Here is a 20,459-nt window from a genome sequence, read left to right as displayed (position 1 = left end):
TAATTCTGTCTGCTTCTAGGAAAAGTGAAGTGATGTCTCCTTCCTACCCCAGGACAATATTTTATTATTTACTTACTTAAAAATAAGTACCTTTTAATTTATAGCTGGAATTTCAAACACGAATTTTAATGTAGCTTGGGTTCTCTCTTTCATATACACACTGTTTTTCTCAGAAAATGATTTTGTAACATCAACTGTTTTGAAATTCTTAATCATTTTATTTCTTCATTAGTAAGATGAGATGATGGATGTGAACATTAGAATAATTTAAGAAAAGAGCCTAGTGCCGTACCCAAAGTATAACAGCCATTCAGTACATGGTTAATGCTATTTTAAATTCAGATTAAATGGGGGGAAAAACATTCAGAATCTATTCAGGCAGCATAGCACTATATGAAAAGGAGCCTATTGATTAAACACCTAGAAAGTTTCAAAAAAAACCCTTTTAAGTCCCAAGATATCAGCACTTGTGTGATGGATGTCTCCAGGCAGATAAAACAGTTGAGTCTTTTTAGTGGAAGAAACAGGAATCTTTTCACATGACATGGCACTTGAAAAATATTGCTGTAATTAAAACATACAGTATAGTTAATTTTCAGGAAATGTACATTTTTCATGTCTTGAAGAAACTTTACGGAGTTATTTAAGAGAAAAAGGAGGGATAGTCTACTGGAAATTAGCACTTGATGAGGTTGATATTATTGGCTTTTTTCCTCCCTTCTATTGAAGGTGGTCAAATCAATGCAAGGGTGAGCAAGTCCTATAAGTCTGTTTTCACCTCTCCTCTTCCCCTCCTCTGTACGGGAAAGACTGTGAACTTAGGTGGTGAGAAGTAATTCCCTTTTTTTATGGACCAAGTTCTCATTAAAATTTGGCCTTTTCTTCAGTTATGGGTACAGGCATAAACTAAAGTAAAACAGTTATACCTTGGAATCTGAGCAGAATTGGTTCCAGGACCCCTGTAGATGCCAAAATCTGCAGCCACTCAAATCCCTTATATAAAGTAGTGCATTCTAGACACATCCTCCCCTGTACTTTAAATCATCTCTAGATGACATATAAGCACTAATGCAATGTAAATAATTGTTATACGGTATTGTTTAAGGAATAATGGCAAGAAAAAATTGTACAAAAATAATATCCTGAGGGGGATATTTTCAATCTGTGCTTGGTTGAATCTGAGGATGTAGCGCCCACCGATATAGAGACTAGCTGTATCAGGAATACTTTGACCTTTGTTATCTGTGAATCCATATCACATTACTATTGTTGCAGAGATTTCTAAATATTTTTTTCAGTCATCACAACTTCAAAATGATGGTATATAACTGACCCATTTTTGGATCTTATAACTTTGTGTATTCATAAAGAGGCACTCATATTACCATATTGCAACTTTAACGTATTATGATAACAAGTCTAATTTGTTTCCCTTAAATCCTTTGTGTTTTATTTCATGCATTTCCTGCATTATTTGAAGGAAATACCCAATCATCAGATTGTCAGTGGGGTTCAGGGAATACAAAAGGTTAAGACCCTACTCTGTCACCTGTGGTCCAAATTTTATTCTGATATTGTCATGGTTCTCAACCATGTCTGCCCACTAGGATCATCTGAGAGACTTTCAGGAATTCCAGTGCCCAGACCAATTACAGTCATCAGTCCCTTAATCATAGGGATATGTTCTTGAGAACTGTGCCAGCCATTAAGTGATTGTATCATTGTGTGAACATCATAGAGTGTGCTTCCACAAACCTTGTGGGGCTGGAGGTGTAGCTCAGTGGTGCAGCACTTGCCTCAAGTGCATAAGGTCCTGCATTTCATCTTCAGACTGCACAAAACAAAACAAGAACACAAACCTAGTTGGTGTAGGTCAACCACATCATTGATCCTCTTGTTGTGATCCAGAGACACTTGTAAACAAGAGATAGATGAGGTTGCTGCCAGTAAAACATGGCATATTCTTTTTTAAAAAAATATAACAAGGAGTACACTAAAATAATGACCAAAGGTATAGTGTAGTAAATACATAAATCAGTAACAGTCATTTATCATGATGAAGTTGTGAAGTTGTGAAGTTGTGAAGATGTGTTGTCTGTAGCTGTATTGCTTTATTTTTACATTCCTGGCAGGATGATGCTTGTTTAAACAACACCAAGTGATGTGTTCTGCAGTACTTACTTTCCAGCTCCTTTATGATCTTAGGAGACCCCTGTTATATCTGCAGTCCCTCTTCAATAGAAATTCCCTTCCATGGTATGTAATTGTAAATGCAGTTCTCTGAGGTGATCCTGGGTGTGAAGTTGAGGTTGAGAATTCTTGCTCTAAATATTCAGATAAATCGGCCAACTGCTTTCTCTTCCTAGTCTTCAGATAACAAATTAAATTTCATGTTCACAATAGAATATTCAAACTGAGAGAAAAGGACAGTTCTGCTACCTTTCTATAGATAACTGTTGAGGGTGGGGGGGGTGTCAAAACAATAGCTCAGCCAGGCAGATTGTCCTGAAATTTGAGGTCATTTGACATTTGTTCTCACATGTACTGGTCCTGAATTTAATCTTAACCTCACACCTACCTGCAGAAGAGACCCTGACTATGTGCCTGGGTACTTAAGTAATCTGGTCCTATGGAATGAGAGGCAATCAAATTGTTTTCTAATCTAGGTATCTGTATTTCTCTCTGGGAGATATAAATATAACTACAAATATAAACTGGGAGGTTCACAATTGGCCTTTGAAACCCTGGAGGCTTACTGATCCCCCTGGGCGCTAGTCGTGGGCTTCCTCTTCCTGTTATTCCTCCTCATCGTCGCATCAGTCCCTCTCTATACATGACATTGGACTTTTAACTGCCTTTCCTGGAGCAACTTACAAATTTTATCCGAGACACCCTCGAGGTTGAGATTATTTTGTGTTGCTTTATTTCTTAGGAAGCTATTAAAATCATTACAAATGGGTGGCAGACTATTAGGGGCTCTGTAACCGCTTTACTGAGATAGAATTCATACAGCATGCAAATTACCCATCTGAAATGTCCTATTCAAAAAAGTTGTAGCATATTCAGGGGGTTCTACTGCTCATATCACAATTAATTTTATAATATTTTCATCACCCCACAATAAACTTTGTGCCCTTTAGCCATCATCCTCCCTCTGCTTCTCCATGTCCCCTCCCTCAAATGCTTATCTACTTCCCACCTCTATAGATTTTCCTATTCTGGGAATTTCTTTTAAGTGAAACCCTACAATGAGTGCCTCTTGTGACTAGCTTTCATCTAGCATGAACTTTTAAAGATTCATCAATGTTAGCACTTAATTCCTTTCTATGGCTGAATGATACTCCACCCTACGAATGGATCACATTTGATCTAATCATTGGCTGATGGGCATTTAAATTGTTTAACTTTTGGCTGTTAACAGTAAGACTGCAGTGAACATTTGTGTACAAATTTTTTTTTTGCATGGACATATGCTTTTGTTCTTTATAAACCAAGAAGTCGAAATGCTAGGTCCAAATGATCACTCTGTCTTTTAAAGGAACTGCCAGAGTGTTTTCCAAAGTAGCCACAGCATTTTATATTCTCTTAAGGTAGAGAGTGTTTTTTATTGCTGTGTTAACTTCTTAGAAAGGTACTGAAGTCATTACAGATGCTTATTTAAGTCCAGGGTTTGTTGAATGAATCAATGGCAGAGTTTTGGGGACTGTTAGAGGGTGCTAATGTTTCCTTATCCTTGTCAATACTTGTTATTATCTGAATTTTTTATTATAGTCATTTTAATTGATGTGAACTCCTGTTTCACTGTGCTTTTGATTTGTTTTTCCCTGATGTCTAATGATAAGCTCTTTTTTTTTTTTTCATTTGAGTGGCAATTATTTAACCCTATCTATTTTCTGCCTACCATGTGATATGCACCTTTTTCTCTGGGTGGACATGTCTAGAAGCAACATCTTGGGGCTTATCAGAATGGAGTTTTGGTGTATGCATGTAGTGTATGGATGTGTATAAGTCCTGTCTCTCATACTGAGAATCTTGGTCGAGGTCCTGTTCTTAATACTAACTTACCAAGAAAAGGAAAAACCTCATTAATTTTTGGAAGCTTAATTAGGAAGATAAAGTTATAAAAAATAATGAAAGAATATGTGAACAAGGGTAGTATAAATAATCTGAGGTTATTTGGCCAAATTATGATAGGAAATATTATGACAATGTTTGTACTTGGCAATGTACTTTTATATGCTTGTTGACTTCCATTACTTCCATAGTATTCATACATGGGCAACAGTGGAGCTCTAGGTTTCCATTTAACAAATCCACAAGGACCTTGGAAGTGCTTTTTACAGAAGGGAAAAATAATTTGTTATTTTATTCCTCTGTGTTGATTCATGGAATTTCCTATGCAGAACACAAATATGGTACTGTTACTGGTTCTTTGTCTTTTAAATTCCTAGAAACAGAATGCTGGGAATGAATTTGAATCAGAAGACAAAGTCCTGGGTTGAACATTCACAGTGTCTTGCACAGGGAAGGTGCGTGATAAATTTTGTTACATCAATGAGTGAGGATTGCACTTCATTTCTCTAGGCTGTAGTTTTATGAATCAAGAGTTTTAAGTAAAGAAAGGTCTGACAAATATGAAGTCTCTTGCAGCTCCAAAATTCCTCTGCACAGGGATAATTGCATTCACAGCTTTTTAGACTAAAAGAACAAGAAAATATTATAAGCCTTTTCAGAGTGTCCAGTACTAGTTGAGCGTCACTAATCTGATGTCCACAATACTTGAAAATCCTAAGCTTTTTCAGTTGTTGACATGATGCCCCCAAGTTTTCAAATTTTGGGACGTTTTTGATTTGGGATTCTCTGATGAGGAATGCTTAACCAGAAGTTTATGCAAATATTCCATTCTGAAAAATCTCTCAGATTTTAAATACTTCCAGGCATTTAAAAGAAGGGATACTCAAGCTCTATACTCTCTGGGATAGAGTCTTGCCTGTTAGCCACATCTTGGCTGCCCCATTCCTTTGGTGATCAAGGACCTTCTCATTACTGTAGAGTCTTCTGCTTGAAATATGTGTACATGGCTCAGTTATAGAAATTAAATTACTTTTCTCATAGCGAAACTGTGAAGCAGCCCTAAGTGAGTATTTGCAAACTGAGAATGAGCAGTGAGGTCATTTTAATTGGAGACTGTATTTTACCATGGCTGATTTCTGTTGGCTTTATTGCTCTTCACTCCTGTAGCCAAGCTAGCTGATGGAGATGCTGGCAAGAGCTGGGTCTCAAGTGTGCAGATCCAGCCAGCTCCTGGCTGTTGCTGAGATGCTGAGGCAGTGTGGGTTCACAGGGGTGCACTTTGCTGGGGCCTTCTGATAAGTGTAGCTGCATGTTCATATGAGGTGTGCATGGAGAAATTGCCACCTTGTCCTACACACAGGACAGAATCCCTGGAGACCTTTTATCATTGGAGAGGAATTATGGGTGAAGTGCCTTTGAGTTGAATGGAGCCCGTGCTAGTGTGGATGGTGATCCCAGTTGTCGGTAAAGGTGAGAAGATCAAACTGGGTTTTGTGACACTTCCAGGAGCAAACAGATGGCCATCAGTTTTTGAATTTTGAGAGGTTTATTTTAAACTCATCTTTCTTCTACCTTTGCCCCTTTTCTCTCTTCACTCAGGGTGAGGGATCAGACACTCTTAACCTCTCAGACACCTGGGGGGTTTCTCAATAAAAAAGCCAATGACACTATGTCCTTTGAATTCTTTTCTAAGATGTCATTTCAAACACTTGTCTTCTTTACTGTTATCGATGTACAGAAAAGTGAGCCTTGGCAGAGCAACCTCTCTTCATGGTAGATCAAATTTCACTCTGAATACCTGTCTTTGTGTGAGGCTCACTTTCAGATACCTGTCCCTCTCCCTACCACTGGTTTTCCTCTATTCCTTCATCACTTTATCATCACCCAGAGCTGATTGAGTTTCTTATGCATCATCCCACCTATAAGCACTGTCTGAATCAGGATTGAGATTGACATCTGACTTCAGTCTCTTTTGTTTGGGAGACTCTTTTTGTGACCTTATTTCCAGATCTCTTTGATTCGGCAGCGAGGACTGGTTATCATTAACTTCAGTGTGCAGTAGATGTTTGAACTATGCTGCATAGTCAAGAGTTGATGTCTTAAAAATATATATATGCATGTATGTCAAACGGGGTAGTTAAGAGATCAATTGTATAGTACCTGATGAACCTTGTAAAAGCATCAGGACAGTTAACAAATGATTCATTAAGATCATATCAAAAAACCACAAGCTCTCTTTTTAAATTCCAAGAAGCTTTAAATATCAGCAATCCACATCTCCTCTGCCAGCAGAAAAGGGTCTTCTCCTGCTGCTGTTTGCCTCATTTTGAGCCCAGGTTCCCTAGGCTGTGGTCCACAACTCAGAGTTGCTGGGTCAGTGATTAGGAGAGAGGATTTCTGGTCCCTTGTTTCTCTGTGAAACGTTCCTCTCCACTTCATGGGAACTTGGGCTCTTTACGACTTTTTGCATTTGTTCATTCAGTTGTTTGAAAAAGCCTGTGGAGTTTGGACCCCTGGACAAAAATCCTGCCCACTCCCCCCCACCACAGGAGGCTGACAGGTACCTCTTTTACTGTTACATGGGTCCCCACCTCCCACACAGGGGTCCCTCTTCCCATATCCCCCCATGAGACCCCTCCTTCCACATGCCACACAAGGTCCCTTCCTCCACACACGTGGTGGTTACCTTCTAGAAGGTGCAGACTATGTCTCAGAAGGACCCATTTCAGCACACAGCAGGCAGCAGGTTCACATCGACTGGGCTGAGTTTGGAGGTTGGTGCTGAGGATTTTAAACATTCTACTTTCCCATCTATAAGATGAGGTCACCATCTCCCTTGTCTAAAATGTGATCCTGTGTGCGACAACACTCCAGAAAGACAAGTGCTGCATAAGCCTGTTAGTGTCCTCCATCCACCTTGGCTTCCTGCCTTATATCACCGTATTTCCATCTCCTCCATTCCTTCAAAACCTCTTTACTCCTTATTCGTGTCCTGACTCCCTGCTTCCCTCCCTTCTGCCCTCAGATGGGAAGGAAAGCATGAGTGAAAAAAAATCTATCTGGTTCACAGTCATCGTTTCCTGTCAGTGTGTGTTTAATGCTGCTCTTGCCCTGTGCACATGTCTCCCAGCGTAGCTGCATCTGTGTGGCAGTCAGGAGATGCTGCCTACCCTTCACAGGAGCACGCATCTATGTGTGTGGACCCCTCCATTTGCTACCGCTGCCTCTGTATTGTGTGTTCTTCCCAAGTCTAAGCATGACAGAAAGTGTTTGTTCTCATAGATTAAACCCAGTACCCAAGCACTTTCTACACTGTGTGGGTACCATTATAAAACAGAGGAATTTTCACACCAACGTAGTCTGCCTGTTCTGTTGACAGCTGGGTGACAGTTCTGTAGAATCAGTACAGAGGTGAAGTTTTAGGTGAACCACAATGATGTAGCTTGGCTTTCGTGAAGGTGAGAGGTGAAACTGAATCCTCAACAACAGTTAAGAACTGAGCCTCATTGCTTATATTAACATCTCTTTGTATTTCTTTGCCCTTTCATCATATGGAAAAAAAATGGCAGGGAGAGAGAACTTGGGTGAATGGCAGGGAAAACGTTCTAGTGACATCTTAGCAGGGTCTGTCCCCCTCTTTTGAAGGGACCTTGTATAGAGTAATTACAAGCATCCCCTGAAAAGCATTAGCATTAACCTTTACTAGATTAAGATTTTGTTTCTTAGCCACACTCAGATCACAGACTCTTCCACAGGTTGGAAAGTTCTCCGTGAGTACAAACTAATAAAAACATTTACTGAGTTTTTTTTTCATTGTGATGGAAACAAAATGGGGAGCTGTCCTCTGAGAAAAAGCCCAGAGTCCTCAGGAGCTGTGTGGTGATGGAAGGTTCTGCCCTTGGTCGGATTCAGGGAGCAGCTCTTCCCTGTGGTAGAAGGCTGGAACTTCTGTTTATTGCACTCTGATTCCACCCACCCCACAGCCTGTAGCACATTAGAGCCTTTGGAAACCCATTGTGTATTCAGAACCATCACTGTGTCACAAAATAAGAGACAGGAAATTCATCTATTAGGTAATAGAATCACAGAGGAGACCCTGTTAGATTTGTTGATAAACTGTCAAGAGGAAGATTAAAAACTGTGGCTTAGCTGGAGTCTCCTCCCCAGACTAGGAGTCAGATCGAGGGAAAGACGGGAACCTGCCTGCGTTCATTCAAACAGCATTCACTGAGTGCCTGGTGACCCAGCAAAAAGATATTAGCTTCTCGTGTTCCTCATGACCTGGGACAGGAGATGGACAGATATAAAGAGAATAGCAGATGGTGGTGGAGAGGTGTACACAGGAGTCCAGGGAAGCCCAAAGGAGGGCAAGGCCAAATCCAACTAAACCCAACCGGGCATAAGAGGGTCAGGTTGAGGACTGTGTTTTCAGGGAGGCAAGCCCTGGTTGAGTTCTATATAAAGGAAGGTGGGCGGAGAACAGAAGAGGCAGAGGAATTCCTGCAGGGATCCTTAGAAGGACTGGCTTCAGGCCAAGTAAGGTGCACACCTGTCATCCTAGTGTCCTGAGAGGCTGAGGCAGAAAGATCACAAGTTTGAGGCCAGCCTCAGCAACTTAAGGAGACCCTGTCTCAAAATAGAAAGGGCTGGGACTGAAGCTTAGTAGTAAAATTCCCCTGAATATTTTGTCCTTAGTCTTGGGGAAGGAATCAGTTCAGCAGGTGTTCACAGAAAGGATGAATCTCATTTGGGGAGTCTCCTAGCAGAGCAAACCCAAGGGTCTGTATCTGATTCTGTAAATAAATTTATATTAGAGTGTGGCCCCACCCATTCTTTTGTGTGGCTACTACATCAGAGAGAGACTGTGTGGCACACTGCCTATATTGGGTGTGTTTTAGAAAAAGTTTAGTGACCTTGGCCATCACATATTTTTGAAACTCTCAATAAGAGTACTCATAGTCCAGCCCCAGGGCTCTATCTACTTCCTGGACCATCTAATGAATTTGCTTCACCCCACCCTACCTGCCACTCAAGTCAGGAGCCTCTGGTCTCTAAACACTCTGGAAGTAGAATAGTGTCTGTAGTGGAGGTAGGGGGCTGGGCATTTCACTCTATATATCTCTTCAAAAACATCTGATCACCCCATCCTGCAACTGTTGGAGACTCCTAATTTCTCAGGACCTCTGCTACTGTTTAGCAGCTTGGTAAGTGTTGCCCAGCAAAACCAGGATTTGCAACACTGATGGGAGTCACAGTCATTGGGAAGTACTCTGTATTCTTTGATGCAGCAGCCCATGCTTTAGTGACTTCTGTGCCCTAGCAAGTGGGAGAGGGAAGCTGCAGGCAGAGCATGAAGAAACACAAAGAATGCATTTCTAAAAGTGGCTGAGCCAGGCTGAACTCTTGGCTAGTAAGAGCTAGAAGAAATAGAGCAACAGCCATTTCCATTTTATAGATAACAAAACAGAGGCCCCGACAATCTAAGTAACTTCGTTTTGACTGCCAGTAGACGCTGCCTCTGATCCCTGATAAGGAGGGTGTTTCTTCCTGTGGAGATGTCCCAGTGAAATGCCTGATCAAGAAGTCATGAATTTCTGTTGCAGACTTTCAAAAGATGTGGCTTTTGAGGATTAGGTACAGCTAAGATCCTCTGTAGGGCTAACTTCTTCTTTTAGTCCCAATAACCACCAAGGTACTATTTATCAAATAATGTTGCAATTTGGGATCTGATTTCTGACTAGTTCTTTATATAGAAAACCACTGGTAGGAAATAAGGGTGACATTTTCCAAACCTTCCTGGAAAATATAGATACAAAATGAGAATGAAGCAGATAGAGTCATCCAGATTTCCAACCAGCATGATCATTGCTATAGAAAAATCGGTTTATAACTATTCACTTCTTAAAACCTTTCACTATTTATTGCTCTGCTGTTCTTTGAGGAAAAGACCAAAGTCCTTGTCGTGGCATTTGAGGTCTTTCCTGTGTGGGCGCTGCCTGTCTCATCTGTCTCACCTCTCAGTATCTCACATATTTTCCTTCCAGCCTAAGTGGGTTCCTACATTTGGACCCACCTCAGTACTTTGAAAGACATCTTTAAATTGTCTGGCTCATTCCCACATTGTCCTCCCATCTCAGCTAAGTTAGTATTGGATCTGGGAGGCCTTCTCTGAGCTTTGGAGATTGAGTTGGGTCTCCTCTCTTGCCCAGTCCTGAATCATGTCAGCTATACCGTTCAGTTTCTTGTTCACTCTTTCTCTTTAGATTATAAGCTTCTTGTAAGAATGCTGCTCTTTTTTCAGTTTTGATTCTATAGTCACCAGGAAGCGGAATCCACTTGTACTAGTTACTATAAATGGGATTTGTGGTCAGAAAATATATAAAGCAATAAAGAAATCCTGGTGGAAATCTAATATCTGTAAGGAGCTGTCCCTATTGGAACCACAGTGGGAATTCCTCAAGATGGCGCAGGTGTTTTGTGCCTCTCTGCTCCTCTGCACCCAAGTTCTATTTGCCCTTCTGTCTCCTGTTGGTTTCTTGAGCTCATACACATGACTGCATGAAGTTTCTGCATGATCTCACTTTGCCCATGTGGCCTCCGATGCCCCCCCACCCCCCAGCCCTGGCAGGCACTCCTAATCTCATGGCTTTATTTCCTGCTCCCCATTCATTTGGTTCTCTGTTTCTCACTTGCAAATTTCTAAGCAAGCACACTGGTCAGCCTACTCACCGTTCTGAGCCAAGGCACACCAGTCAGAGGTCATCATCTTGTAGGTGGGGTCTCCTGGAGTCAGGTCCTCACCACAGACCAATCAAACATGTTTGGAGCTGGTGAGGTTCTATGGGTCAGAACCTGGCTGCCATGATGGGCATCTCTTATTTTGGTTTCTCTTCCTGTCTCTCTGCTGACAAGGATGTTAGGCATGTATATTTTATGGACTTGATGGTATCCTTTGTTGTTTTTCATTTTTTTAGATATCATTAATGGAGCTCGAGAAAAATGTGTATTGCCTCCTATGGATGGCTACCCCCACTACGAGGGGAAGATCAAGGTAAGGCTGAAGCATCACCTGCTCATTTCCATCATCCTCAATCTTCCACCCCACCCCCCCAGATACAAATGAGTGAGTGAGACCTGGAAGTGAGTTATTTAAGGGGTGCCTCCATCCTTCAGTATTGCATTGTGGCCATCATGACCCTTCTTTGCTTATGCCAACCCCATGGAGTTAGTCAACATTTACCCTCCATGGTCACACTGGAAGAGCCTGGCCCGCTTTGGGTGCCTGCCATAATGCTGCTTTCTTTTCCAGCCTCTAGTGGGTGGGTGCTTCCTGTGAGGGTTTCTTAGTGTCCACCTGCCCCCTACCCCTACCTCCCTGCCGTCTTAGTCCCAGGCTCCTGATCATTTAATCCAGGCTATAATTTTGGTGCCACATTTGCATTTGTGGTGAGTACCCAGCGATACTGGGCCACTCTTTCAGAGTTATCATTTTTTATTTTTTGGTGCTGGGGACCAACCCATGCCTCATGTATGCTACGCTCATTCTCTAACACCAACCTGCAGCCCCAGCCCAATGTTACATTTTTTTAAAAAAATCCATAGCGACAGTAAAGAGATTAGTGGTTGCCAGGGGATTGGGGGGGTGGGAGACATGAGGTAAAGCAGAAGGGATTATTTAGGCAATGAACTATCCCATTGATAATTTCATGGTGGATGCATGCTATAATACATTTATCTAAAGCTATGGAATGTACAACACCAAAGGTGAAGCCTAATGTGGATGATGGTCTTGAGTTGATATTGATGTGTTCATGTAGGTCACTGATTATAGCAAATGTAACACTCTAATGCAGGATGTTGATGGGAGTGCTGTGTTGTGGAGAAGGGTGCATAGAAGCTCTGTACCGTCCACTCACTTTTGCTGTGAACCTAAAACTGCTCTAAAACATAAAGTCTATAGTTAAAAAGAAAATTATATAGCCTGCCCAGTAACTTTCAGGGAGAAGTTTCAGTTTAGGTCTGCAGTTATGACTGTGAGACCAACCTGGCAAGCACTTGCTGATCTCCTTTGGAGCAGGTGCTCCCCAATGCTCAAATTGCACTCAGGCCCACCTGCCCACACTCTGTGTTTCAGGCACTGGTGAAACCCTAGTTTCCAGAAGATGTGCATTTGGCCTTGATAAAACTCTGCTAGGCATGGCCTCTCCTGGCCTCACTCTACAGCTGTGGCCTAGCTGAAGCCAGTGTCTTCCTGTGGGTGCTCCAGGTGTTGAACATCTGGTCATCGTGGCTCAGCAACCACTTGCTCTGTTGTTAAGCTATGGTTTGAACCATTCACCCTGCTATCACCCTTTATACCCCCTCCTTCTCTCAGCAGATGGGTAGGAGCCCAGGGAATGGAGAGCTGAAAGGTGTTCATGTGTGTGCTTGTCATTTCAGTGGATGAAAGATATGTGGCGCTCGGATCGCTGCTACGCAGACTATGGAGTGGATGGGTCCACCTGCTCATTTTTTATTTACCTCAGTGAGGTAGGTAAGTAGCTCACTTCCTGTGGCTCCTGGCGGGGTGCATGTGTGTGGTTAAACTGTTTTGTGGCTGAGCCTGGAATTTGAAAAGTTTCAAAATGTGTAGTGTTGTTTTTATATGGAGGAACTATGGTCTTTTTGTCATTATTCTCCCCACCTCTCAAAAGATTTTTTTTTTCATTAGTAGAAAAACAGGCTTGAGTGAGCTGTTCACTTTTTCCTTCAATTTTTCCTATTGTGAAAAACAGGTAATGTGAGATCTACCCTCTGAACCACGTTTAAGACCAATTCAGTGGCATTGAGTACTTCCACAGTATTGTGCAAACATCAGCGCCACCCATCTCCAGAATCATTTTCATCTTGCACAACTTAAACTCTGTACCTAGTTAGCACTAATTCCACACCTCTGTCCCCTAGCATCTAGCAGTCATCATTCTACTTTCTGTCTCTTTGAACTTGACTATTCTAGTTACCCCCTAAAAACAAAATCGTATAATTTGCATCTGGCTCACTTCACTAATCTTCAAGTTGTAGTATGTGTTAGAGTTTTTTCCATTTTAAGACTGAACCATATGCCACTGTGTTTATATACTACCATTTGCTTATTTATCCACCTATCTGTGAATGCTTGGGTTGCTTCTCCATTTGGCTTTTGTGAATAATGCTGCTTTGAGCCTGGGTGTATAATTTTCTCTTGAATACCTTGTTTTTAGTTCTTTGGAAAGTATATACCCAGAAATGGAATTACAGGATGATTCAATAATTCTATTTTTCATTTCTTGAGGACCTGCTGTATTGTTTTCTATGACAGTCATACCCTTTACATTGCCACCAAAAACAAGGGTTCCAGATTCTCCACATCTTCACCAATACATGGTACCTTCTGTGTTTTCGATAGTAGCCATCTCTATGGATGTGAGTGATAAAACTCATTGTGGTTTTGGTTTGCATTTCCTTTTTTAGTGATACTGAGCTTCTTGTCATGTGGCCAGAGTTAGCCATTTTCTTAAAGGTTGAATTAGTTACTTTTGCCTTCTCTTACTTCTGTTATTGCACCCTTGAATTTAAATAGAAGCTTTGTTTGTTTGTTTGTTTGTTTTAAATAAGGATTGCAGAGCATTTTCCAGACCACACTGGATTTGCTATAGGCTTCAGTGATCTTCATTTCACCTTTAGGAAAGTCAAGGAGTGGAGAGGTGTTAAGGTCTATACAGAAGCAGCTGAAGGGGAAGAACCTCTAGGGGACCAAACCCTGCTACTTCTCCTTCTCCCACTGATGGCCAGGCCAGCCCTCAGGGCTGATGAAACAGATGAAGACCAGTTTCAGAGAATGCAGCTCAGTGGGCTTTCTGCTGCCATTTCTTTTTCATCCTATCCTATTTTTGTGTGCTGTTGATATTGCCATTTAGCCAACATTAATAGCTCCCCGGTGCTCCATGGAAAATGACTCCAGTTTTGAAGCTAAATTAAATGTGTTTGCCATAGTTTTCATTGTGATGTTACAGGGCAAGTTCCCATTGTAGAGCTGAGGCCACTAGAGTGGTCCTTTCTTGCTGGCTCTTTCAATCACATCAGACATGTCTCTCAAGAGTACTAGGCATACTTTCATTGAAGGGATAGGAAAAGGGGACACTCTCAAGGAGAGAGTGAGTCCTCTCAAAGAGGAGACGAACAAAATGCCCCTCCTTCCCTCAAGTTTCATTGAGGGTCCAAGGAGAGTTTCCAGAGAGTCCCACCCATGTCTACCTCTTGACTTTTGACTGACAACAGAATGATATCAGTCTTCTAAGTCCTCACTGTGCATGGTAAAGGTCCAGGACAATGTTAGGTCATTTTGGCCCATGCTTGTCACAGTGCTAATTGGGTCCTCTTGTTATAGATTTTATGGTTAGGGTGAATTATCCTTATCTCCCTGACTTCTTTTCTTTTAATATTTATTTTTTAGTTGTAGTTGGACACAATATCTTTATTTATTTATTTCTATGTGGTGCTGAGTGTTGAACCCAGGGCCTCACTCGTGCTAGGTGAGTGCTCTACCTCTGAGCCACAACCCCAGGCCTCTCCCTGACTTCTGAAACCTGGTCTGTGTAAGGGTCACAAAAGTCCCCCCTTCAGAGTAACTTGTGTTCTTATGGGCATTTTGAATCCACATTTCTCCTGCATATGAAGGTTAGCTTGGTAGGACCAGCTTATTGAATGATCCCTTAACCTCATATTCCCACCACTTGGGTCTCTTAGTGGGATTCAGGTGCCTTTCTTTTCTGCTTCATAAGGTGACAGGAGCAGACCTCTTTTGATTACAGAAGTCAGGTCAGTATTGGTATTCAGCGTGCCAGCATGTATCCCTGCATTCTATGGAGTTTGCCTCTCTTTTTTCATCATTCCCTCTTTCTTTAGTACATTTAAATCAGACTTTTTTTGTATAGTGCAGGGGATTGAACCCAGGGCTTCTCATATGCTCTATCACTGAGCTATACTTCCAGTCCCACAGACTTTTTAAAAAAATTTTTTGACAAGTTGTTCAATGGCCACTCTGTGGCCATCATGAGAACCCCAGAATAAATGAGTTTAGAACCTCTTGGAAATTAAAAGTTCAAGAGTTGGGCTTGTGCTTTGCCTCATTAGCGGGCTGCTAGCAAATACATTTTTATTTTTATGTTTTTATTCTACTGAAGACTGAACCTCTACCACTGAGTTACATCTCCAGGCCCACATCTACCCCTTTTTTCAATGTTGAGACAGGGTGTTGCTAAATTGCTGAAGCTGGCCTGGAACTTGCAATCTCCTGCCTCAGCCTCCTGAGTTGCTGGGATTATAGGCATATGCCAGGGGCCGTCTGACTACTGGTTATCTCTGTGTGTTTCTTATTTGTGACTTGGGTGGCCTGTGGCCTAAGTTATCATTTCCTTCTGTAGGGGGTTAAGGCTTGGGTCTACAAATTAACCTTCACTCCAGTGAGAAGTCAATTAGAAGTACTTTTCCTGCCCCGAGGGAGAGGCTTCTCATTCAATTTAATTTTCAAGTTTTCTTCCCCTTTCCCTGTGATAGAATATAGCCAGAATCCAACTGTGCACTATGATTGACAAACCAAGCCAATTTCACACCTTCCCAAGAAGGAGAGGACTGAGGACAGAATAGAGGATTTTACATTCCCACTTCAACTTCCTCTCCATCTCTGAGGCAGGAGCTGGAAAGCTGTCGGAGTGCAATAAAGACCACTGAAAAGCCAGGTGCAGTGGTACATTCCTGTAATCCCAGCAATTCAGGATGCTGAGGCAGGAAGATCATATGTTCAAAGCCAGCTTCAACAACTTAGGGAGGCCCTATGAGACCCTGTCTCATAAAAAATAAAAGGTCTGGGGTTGTTGCTCAGTGGTTTAGTGTCCCTAGGTTCAATCCACAGTACGAAAGTGGGGGGGACCTGCTAGAAAGGGACTGCAATTATTCATGACCTGTTCCCTTCCTTTGAGACCACTGCCCACTCCCAGTTCCCAGGGGAGCTGAAAGGAAAGAAAAGCAAGGTTCTGAAGCAAAATTGAAAGGACTGCTGGACAGATTTGGCTCTGCATGGGTCATCTGTACTTACTTTGGAGACAGAGTGTTTCCTTTCAGGACATGATTCTTATAGTCACAAAGTGTGGAATGGGAATTCATTACTCAATCACTCTTTTCTGAAGATGATCAGGTTTTCCCTTTTGTTTAGGCAAATTCTAAGTGAGCACTTCTTGAACATCTGTCATAATCATCTATTGTCAACTACTGAGAACTCATTTTCTTTCCATCATGCTGTGTGCTCATCCTAAGAGTCAGATGGGAGAGGAAGAATGATCCAGGAAGGATAGAGATGGTTTCTCTTGGGAGAGTGCTAGGAACCTCTTTTTTAAGTTTTATTCTAAAAATAACCCTGAACCAGGACTTTAAAAAATTTTTTTTAATCAAAGCATCATCAAGTTACCTTATAAGAGTTCAAAAGTTTCACTGTGATGGTCACTTCAATAGGATTACTTACTGCCTTAGAGCCTCATAACTGAACTTCAGCTTCCATTTCTCCTGTTTTCTATGTTTTGTGATTTTGGGAAAGTGACTCAACTTCTTCATGCCTGGGGTTCTTCCTTTAGTAACTATTAGTTTTAATTTTTGTTTGGTTTTGAAAGACCTTACCTTGAGTGTATTGTGAGGATTCTCGTTTCTATGAGAAAGTACTTAGAGCAGAGCCTAGAAATGGAAGACAGGCAATCAACATAACTGATACATTTATGGTTTTCAATGTCATCATTATTTGAAGATAGTTGTGGCCTGTCACTTAGCCTTGGACATTATAAGTGGACTTTTGGTTCCATTTTAGAATTAAAATCAATGTATGGTTCTTGCTCACCAAATCTGATTTAACTTTAGATCCTTTGACTTCTGGTAATTTAGAAATTCAACAGTTCCCTTGATGCTTTTTTTTTAAATTGAAAAATAGAAATTGTCTAAGTTTGTGCAACACAATGTTTTGATACACTCATATATTGTAAAAGACCAAATCAAGCTAATTAGCATGACCTTTACCTCACTTTTTTTTAATGGAAAGCACATTTCCCCTTACCTGTTTATCTCTGGATATGATGCTTGTGTTTGCATTTAAATTGTGAGCTGGTGGTTGGGGATGTGGCTCAAGTGGTAGCACGCTCGCCTGGCATGCGTGCGGCCCGGGTCCCAGGTTCGATCCTTAACACCACATACAAACAAAGATGTTGTGTACGCCGAAAACTAAAAAGTAAATATTAAAAATTCTCTCTCTCTCTCTCTCTCTCTCTCTCTCTCTCTCTCTCTCTCTCTCTCCCTCTCTCACTCTCTCTTTAAAAAAATAATAAAAAAATAAATTGGGAGCTGGTGTATATGGAGTCAGTATACCCACTATAATTGTTAATGTGAAATTGGCAGAGATGGTTTCCAAAGCCAATTAATTCCTTCAATTAATTCCCATCTAGTATTTTAAATCCTAGATAATACCTCAGTCATTGTTGGGGTTTGCTGGTCTGGTTTTGGTTTATTTTTTCGTTTTATGTCTCTCCCCCATTTCCCCTTCCCCTCTCTCCTCTCTCCCTGTTTTCTTACTTCATTGAACCCTGAAGATTGATAATTTCCCATATCATATGCCAGATTTCTCTAGCGGGTGATAAGATAACCTAGAGGGATATCCTTATTTGGCTTCTCAACTTGATCAGCATATGCCCCAGTGACTTTTGTTCTAGTTATCCTATTGAAAGAGCCAATTCTTTTTTCTATCTATTTTCAACATTAGAAGTTTGACAGATCTCACAAGGAAATAAAGTAAAATGCCTCATCTTTTTAGTTACCTGGTGAATTGCAGCATCAGATGCAGAACGGTGTTAGAAAAAAAAAAATTTAGTTGTAGCTGGACACAATACCTTCATTTTCTTTATTTTTATATGGTGCTGAGGATCGAACCCAGGGCCATGCTCATGCTAGCCTAGCGCTCCACTGCTCAGCCCCAGCCCCAGCCCTGTCTTAATAAGTGGCATTCTTTCTTCCTTCCTTCATTCCTTCTTCTTAGGGTTGTCTCAGTGGCCAGATCCCACTGAATTACAGATTTAGAAACCTCCACTTTTGCCCTCATTATGTGTGATCTACAGATCATTTTTGGTTAATCATGTAGGAAGTGAAGCCATCAGAATGACTGACCCCTTATAGTATCCCTGTGACTGCTTGTTATATGTCTGACACTGCACTATTGCCTGGAATGGACAGGACCATTGTGGTGAAAGAGGTGCCCTTGTTTTGGGGGGTCTCTGGGTGGTAGAGAGAATGAAGCATCATTGAGCCCCCACTCTAAGACGGACACCTCAAATATCCAATCTCATTTAAACCACTCATCAGTTCCAATGGTTAATGGAAACCCAAGTCACAGATAGCTCAGACGTCTCTTTGCTGCTCCTTGGTCCCAAAGAAAACTCAGGCATGTAATTTATAGGAATTGACTTTGCATTCAGCCTTTTACTTAAATCGCCTGGGTTTCAAATGTGGCTCTATTTAGCATCTTAAATGCTTATGACCAGAATTTCAGAGAGTTTTTGATTTTGAAATATTTGCATAGGCTTTCCTGATTGAGCATCCTAAATCTGAAAATTTGAAACTTGAAATGCTACAAAATCTGGATTTTTTTTGAGCCTTTTAAATTTCAGATTTGGGGATTAGAAACACTCAACAAGTGTATCATAAGCAGCAGAATTCTTTCTTTTTATTGCCCACAGGTAGACCACAGGCCAGGCCAGTGGCAAAAGAGCAGAATTCCCCTTGTTACTCCTGCTGTCAGAACTGAGCACCATTTCTTTGCCTAAAGAAAGAATGTGGGGAGGAGGAGGGCAGGTGGGGTAGCCTTTGAGATCCTTGGCTTCTGAAGATCTTCTGGAACCCTCAAGACTTGAATGAGATACAGCAAGGAATGCTCCCCCTCCCCCATACATACACACCTTTCTCTCAGGGGGTTACATGAGATAAATGAGCCAAGAACTGCACAGACTTTAAATTATTCTGCAATGTAAATTATTTCTGCTTCAGTGCTGAAATTCACAGAGATTTTCATTTTAGAGCTTACCTCTAATCTTGGAATAAAACACTTTTTCATCCTTGTTGAATTTTAGCCTTCAGGAGCAGGCAGATGAGGTTGTCTCCTTTTGTCTCCCTTTGCACCTCTCTTCTTTCTTTTTACCTCAAAATTCCTATGAGAGAAAACCTTATTCTTTTTTTTTTGGATCATTTTCCTTTATCTTTTGTTTTTGTTTTTTATTGATTTTTTTATATATGACAGCACAATGTATTATAATTCTTATTATACATATACAGCACATTTTTTCATATCTCTGGTTGTATATAAAGTATATTCACATTAATTCGTGTCTCCATACATGTACTTTGTATAATGATATCCATCTCATTCCACCATCATTCCTAACTCCATGTCCTCTCCCTTCCCCTCCCACTCCTCTGCCCTATCTAGTGTTTGTCTATTCCTCCCATGCTTCTTCTCCCTATCTCACTATGAATCAGCCTCCTTATATCAGAGAAAACATTTGGCATTTGGTTTGGGGGGATTGGCTAACTTCACTTAGCATTATCTTCTCCAATACCATCCATTTACCTGCAAATGCCATGATTTTATTCTCTTTTATTGCTGAGTAATGTTCCATTGTGTATATATGCCACATTTTCTTTACCCATTTATCTATTGAAGGGCATCTAGGTTTGTTCTACTGTTTAGCTATTGTGAATTATGTGCCATAAACATTGATGTGGCTATTTTTCTATAGTATGCTGTTTTTAAGTCCGTTGGGTGTAGTTTGAGGAGAGGGATAGCTGGGTTAAATGGTGGTTTCATTCCCAGTTTTTCAAGGAATCTCCATCCTGCTTTCCATATTGGCTACACCAATTTGCAGTCCCGTCAGCAACGTATGCGTGTACATTTTCTCCCCACATCCTCACCAACACTTATTGTTGTTTGTCTTCATAATAGCTGCCATTCTGACAAGAGGAAGATGATATCTCAGAGTAGTTTTGATTTGCATTTGAGAGAACCTTATTCTTAGTAGCTATGTTAAAAGGAAGGTGAATCAATTGTACAGTGTACCTTCTAAGGTTCATAATTCTCCTTTTATTTTTTATTAAAAATAAGTCTAGATGGTCCTGAACTTGAACTCCTTATCTAAGTGGAAGGACATGGCTCCTGACCCCCACCTGGGAAGTTGAACAGATCCTTAGTGTGTATCAGGAACTAGGCCTTACCTAACACTGTCTTTTCTATAAATCCATAAATGCTTTGTGGTCTGGGCATCCTCTATCCTTCTTAATCATCATGT

The 20,459-nt window shown here is 41.1% G+C and overlaps 1 pseudogene; it reads left to right on the top strand.

Moving 5' to 3' along the window:
• Positions 1–20,459, top strand: part of LOC143388665 (alpha-1,6-mannosylglycoprotein 6-beta-N-acetylglucosaminyltransferase A-like) — a 93,158-nt pseudogene that overhangs the window by 24,284 nt on the left and 48,415 nt on the right.

The sequence above is a fragment of the Callospermophilus lateralis genome, unplaced genomic scaffold, assembly GCF_048772815.1.
Source record: "Callospermophilus lateralis isolate mCalLat2 unplaced genomic scaffold, mCalLat2.hap1 Scaffold_94, whole genome shotgun sequence".
In the NCBI taxonomy this organism is placed as follows: Eukaryota; Metazoa; Chordata; class Mammalia; order Rodentia; family Sciuridae; genus Callospermophilus; species Callospermophilus lateralis.
This window is presented reverse-complemented; position numbering and strand designations above follow the sequence as displayed.